Source organism: Canis lupus, chromosome 17 (assembly GCF_003254725.2).
Source record: "Canis lupus dingo isolate Sandy chromosome 17, ASM325472v2, whole genome shotgun sequence".
Classification (NCBI taxonomy): domain Eukaryota; kingdom Metazoa; phylum Chordata; class Mammalia; order Carnivora; family Canidae; genus Canis; species Canis lupus.
This window is the reverse complement of record NC_064259.1, coordinates 64,237,949-64,243,871: the sequence shown is the minus strand read 5'-3', so window position 1 is coordinate 64,243,871 and position 5,923 is coordinate 64,237,949. Positions and strand designations below refer to the sequence as shown.

Genomic DNA, 5,923 nt, shown 5'->3' with positions numbered 1-5,923 from the left:
TTGGTTGCGTGAATGCTGTGGGTGTTCCAAAAGCGACGTAAATTCGTTAAGTGGTAACGTGCCCCGGTACATTGTTAAAATGCCGTGTGTGACAAATCATAATCCGTTTTTCTTCTCGACTGCACTCTAGCCAACTCTCCTCGGGTCTTTAACCACGTCCACCGGTGACCGCCATGTCATGTACATGCCATGTTCTTTCTGTTTTTTTTTTTTTTTTTTTTTAATTTCTTATTCATTTATGATAGTCACAGAGAGAGAGAGAGAGAGAGGCAGAGACACAGGCAGAGGGAGAAGCAGGCTCCATGCACCGGGAGCCTGATGTGGGATTCGATCCCGGGTCTCCAGGATCGCGCCCTGGGCCAAAGGCAGGCGCCAAACCGCTGCGCCACCCAGGGATCCCTACATGCCATGTTCTGATGCTCTTGCAAAAACAAACAAAACACACACACACACACACACACACACACACACGCACATTTATTTATTTATTTATTTATTTATTTATTTTTTATTTATCCCAGATTCCAGAAGAACCACGCAAAGGACTTTTGACACATCTCAGTTTCTGGTCACCCTGAGATCATCGAACAACAGTATGAATTGCCAGAACTAGTGAAATAGCTGCATTTACCCAGAACAAAACCAGGGACTTCTGGGTGCCTCAGCGGTGGAGCCTCTGCCTTGGGCTTAAGGCGTGACCCCGGAGTCCCGGGTTCGAGCCCCGCATCGGGCTCCCTGCATGGGGCCTGCTTCTCTCTCTCTCTCTCTCTCTCTCTCTCTCTCTCTCTCTCTCTCATACATAAATAAAATCTTAAACAAACAGAACTAAAAGGAACAACATGGAACTGAAAAGAGCGAAAGACAATGATGACCGGTTTCTTTGTTTTTGTTTTTTAAAGACTTTATTTAGTTATTCACGAGAGACACAATGAGAGAGAGGCAGAGACACAGGCAGAGGGAGAAGCAGGCTCTGCAGGGAGAGACCGATGAGGGACTCCAGGATCACACCCTGAGCCAAAGACAGCTGCTCCCACCGCTGAACCACCCAGGCGTCCTGATGACCCTTTTTTAAGGACTCTTGTTCAAATCACTGCTGATCCCCTCATGTTTGCTCTTCCAGTTTGAAGGAAACTTTGTCTGTAGAGATATCTATACCTTAGAGAAATTGGAGGAACGAGTGAGTTTGTAAACAAATTAAAATCCTTATCCTTGGGCAGCCCTGGTGACTCAGCGGTTTAGCGCTGCCTTCAGCCCAGGCCGTGATCCTGGAGACCCTGCATGGAGCCTGCTTCTCCCTCTGCCTGTGTCTCTGCCTCTCTCTCTCTCTCTCTCTCTCTCTCTCTGTGTGTGCGTTTGTGTCTCACATGAATAAATACATAAAATCTAAAGAAAAAAAAATCTTTAAAATCCTTATCTTTTCTCCCTACCTGTGACCCGTCAGTGTTCAGAAACTCTCAGTGAGTTATCTTTTTTCTTTTCTTTTCTTTTCTTTTCTTTTTTTCTTTTTCTCTCTTTCTCTCTCTTTTTCTAATGAGTTATCTTTCTTTTATGGCAATTGCCAATCATCTGCGTGAGGTCTGTTCCGTGGGAATATGTTCTCATTGTGACCGGCCACTGTTGGAAGAATCCCTTGTATCACCAAGACCTGCCTTCCTTGAGTGCAATGGCATCTGTTTTTCTTTTCTCTTCTCTTCCTCCGCCCCCCCCCTCCCCCCCCCCCCCCCCCCCCCCCCCCCCCGCCCCGGTTTATTTTTCAGAGTGATCTCTACTCCCAACGTAGGGCTCGCACTCACGGCCTGGAGGTCAAGAGTCGTGCTCTCTACTGACCGAGCGGGCCAGGGGCCCCTGGAATCGCATCCTAAGACTCAGATAGGATCAGACAGCCTGGAGACACTCAGATCCACTTCTCGGGAGCCACCCGAGCCCCTCGGAAACCGTGAGCCTGATACCTTCCTTCCAGAGGTCGCCGCGGCCTCACTGGGCGAGTCAAGAGTGCCACCTCCTGGCGGATGAAACCGAGCGTCAGCTGCTTAACCCCAGCGAGCCTCCCAGGTTGCCCCTACGAGGTGCTTGGAAATGCGGAGGTTCTTCCCTCTTGCCTTGCTTTTTTTTTTTTTTCTTTTTTTTTTTCTTTTTTTTATTTATTTACTTATGATAGTCACACAGAGAGAGAGAGGCAGAGACACAGGCAGAGGGAGAAGCAGGCTCCATGCACCGGGAGCCTGATATGGGATTCGATCCCGGGTCTCCAGGATCGCGCCCTGGGCCAAAGGCAGGCGCCAAACGGCTGCGCCACCCAGGGATCCCCTCTTGCCTTGCTTTTGCAGGGCTGACGACAGTGACCACGTCTGTCTACCTGGCGAGGCAGAAACAATTCCAGGTTGCTGAACCCTGGTTTTCCACACTGCGGACGACAGGATATCACCCCCTCCCCCTCTTTCAACCTGACCCAGGAATTCCCTTACTCTGAGCCAAGGACAGGGTGGGGGGTTGGGGGTGGGGTCTTGTTGTTGTTGTTGTTTGTTTTTGTTTGTTTTGCTTTTCTTCCCCCCAGTTGTGGTAAAAAGAAAAATAGACGTCACCTAAAATGGAATGTTGTAGTCGTTTCTTTCTTTCTTTTTTTTAATATTTTATTTATTTATTCACGAGAGACACAGAGACAGAGACACAGGCAGAGGGAGAAGCAGACTCTATGCAGGGAGCCTGACGTGGGACTCGATCCTGGGTCTCCAGGATCAGGCCCTGGGCTGAAGGCAGACGCTAAACCGCTGAGCCACCCGGGGATCCCTGGACGCTCCACCGCTGAGCCACCCAGGCGCTCCATACATACTTAAGTTATTGAGAGTTTGTTCCTTCATTTTTCATCATCTCTAGACCCAACGTGGGGCTCAAACTCACAACCCTGACTGCAATCAAAAGTTGAGTGCTCTTCTGACGGAGCGGGCCTGCCGGGGCCTGGGGCCCGGGGCCCGGGCCGGGGCCGGGAGCTTCTGCCCTTTCATGTTTTCAAGCTCAGAGTCACGTTTTGTCCGGGGAGGGCCCCACCCCCCAACCCCTCCGTGCGGAGGTGCCATCTGTCGGGCTGGTTCATGTTTGTCCATCTTCCTTGCTCCTTTTAGTAGACAGAAGGTGGCTTGTGACACAGCGGGTGACTACTTCGAATGAGACTGAGGATTTCCCTTGGGAAGTGGGTGCGAGAGGGAGGACAGGTCGATGGGGAACCAGGAAACTGTTGGCCCGTCGCTTTAGAGGAAAGAGTGTCCTTGTTGGGCCCTCACCCAGGGTGGATGAGTCAGAACTGTCTCATGGCAGTGAGACACTAGGGGAATTTTTTTTTTTTTTACCATTTGAAGAAAAATTTTTTACTCCTCTCTGAAAGATAAAGTCCTGACAACTATGCAAAACACAAGGGTAAATCAGGTCACACTGTGACCACCCAGTGTCAACCTAGAAGTAGACACAAAATTGACAATATGTTGGGTGAAGCCACAATGAACTTGAATCATCCATTAACTATTTTCTGCACAGTTATTAGCCTGGAAATCTGGGACAAACTGTTCATCATCAGGAACTTGTGCTTCAGCTAACCAAGCCTCTTGTAGTTGACTGAGATCCTGAAACAACTCTTCTGAATCATGGGCCAGATCTGTGTCCGAAAACTTTCTCTTTCTGTCAATCACAGGCCGCCCTCGACATTCAAGACCTGCAGAGTCGCCAGAAGCATGAAATTGAATCTTTGTATACCAAACTGGGAAAGGTTCCCCCTGCTGTCATTATCCCCCCAGCTGCCCCCCTTTCAGGGAGAAGAAGGTGACCCACTAAAAGCAAAGGCAGCAAGTCTAGTTGCAGCAGTTCCTTGGGGAATAAAAGTCCCCAGCTTTCAGGTAACCTGTCTGGTCAGAGTGCTGCTCCAGTTTTGCATGCTCAGCAGACCCTCCACCCTCCTGGCAACATCTCTGAGACTGGGCCAAATCAGCTGTTACAGCCCCTTAAGCTATCTCCCTCCAGTGACAACCTCTACTCAGCCTTTACCAGTGATGGTGCCATTTCAGTCCCAAGCCTTTCTGCTCCAGGTCAAGGGACCAGCAGCACAAACACTGTCAGGGGAACATTGAACAGCCAAGCTGCCCCAGCTCAACCTCCTGCCATGACATCCAGCAGGAAGGGCACATTCACAGATGACCTACACAAGTTAGTAGACAATTGGGCCTGAGATCCCATGAATCTCTCAGGCAGAAGAGGAAGCAAAGGACACATGAATTATGAGGGCCCTGGAATGGCAAGAAAGTTCTCCGCACCTGGTCAGCTGTGCATCTCCATGACCTCAAATCTGGGTGGTTCTGCTCCCATCTCTGCAGCATCAGCTACCTCTCTAGGTCACTTCACCAAGTCTTTGTGCCTCCCACAGCAGTACGGTTTTCCAGCTCCCCCCTTTGGCACTCAGTGGAGTGGGACAGGTGGCCCGGCACCACAGCCACTTGGCCAGTTCCAGCCTGTGGGAACTGCCTCCTTACAGAATTTCAACATCAGCAATTTGCAGAAATCCATCAGCAACCCCCCAGGTTCCAACCTGCAGACCACTTAGACCTAGAGACTTTAACTGAGTAGGTTTGGGGCCAGGAGATGGAATGCTGAGGGGTGGGTGGGAGGGGGGGAATGGGAAAGTAGCCTATATACTAACTACTAGTGCGGCATTTAATTGGTTATTTCTTGCCAGAAAGGAATGATTTTTCCCCTAGTTCAAGCAGAACTCAACGAAATCGAGACCAGAAGAACTGTGGAACAGATAAACAAAACCAGGAGTTGGTTCTTTGAAACAATTAATAAATAGATAAACCATTAGCCAGCCTGATGAAAAAGAAGAGAGAGAAGACTCAAATTAATAAAATCATGAATGAGAAAGGAGAGATCACTACCAACACCAAGGAAATACAAACGATTTTAAAAACACATTATGAACAGCTATACGCCAATAAATTAGGCAATCTAGAAGAAATGGACGCATCTCTGGAAAGCCACAAACTACCAAAACTGGAACAGGAAGAAATAGAAAACCTGAACAGGCCAATAACCAGGGAGGAAATTGAAGCAGTCATCAAAAACCTCCGAAGACACAAAAGTCCAGGGCCAGATGGCTTCCCAGGGGAATTCTATCAAACGTTTAAAGAAGAAACCATACCTATTCTACTAAAGCTGTTTGGAAAGATAGAAAGAGATGGAGCACTTCCAAATTCATTCTATGAGGCCAGCATCACCTTAATTCCAAAACCAGACAAAGACCCCAGCAAAAAGGAGAATTACAGACCAATATCCCTGATGAACATGGATGCAAAAATTCTCAACAAGATACTAGCCCATAGGCTCCAACAGTACCTTAAGAAAATTATTCACTATGACAAAGTAGAATTGATTCCTGGGACACAAGACTGGTTCAACACTCGTAAAACAATCAATGTGATTCATCATATCAGCAAGAGAAACACCAAGAGCCATATGATCCTCTCATTCGATGAAGAGAAAGCATTTGACAAAACACAGCATCCATTCCTGATCAAAACTCTTCAGAGTGTAGGGATAGAAGGAACATTCCTCAACATCTTAAAAGCCATCTATGAAAAGCCCACAGCAAATATCATTCTCAATGGGGAAGCACTGGGAGCCTTTCCCCTAAGATCAGGAACAAGACAGGGATGTCCACTCTCACCACTGCTATTCAACATAGTACTGGAAGTCCTAGCCTCAGCAATCAGACAACAAAAAGACATTAAAGGCATTCAAAGTGGCAAAGAAGAAGTCAAACTCTTCCTCTTTGCCGATGACATGATACTCTATATAGAAAACCCAAAAGACTCCACCCCAAGATTGCTAGAACTCATACAGTAATTTGGTAGCGTGGCAGGATACAAAATCAATGCCCAGAAAT

At 47.9% G+C, this 5,923-nt stretch overlaps 1 long non-coding RNA gene across 1 annotated transcript; it reads left to right on the top strand.

The window, feature by feature from the left end:
* Window positions 1-321: 321 nt before the first annotated feature.
* On the top strand, window positions 322-2,593 carry LOC125752809 (uncharacterized). Its single transcript, XR_007403172.1, has 2 exons — window positions 322-2,066; window positions 2,328-2,593. It is a non-coding gene; the product is annotated as an uncharacterized LOC125752809 (long non-coding RNA).
* The last annotated feature ends 3,330 nt before the right edge of the window (window positions 2,594-5,923 follow it).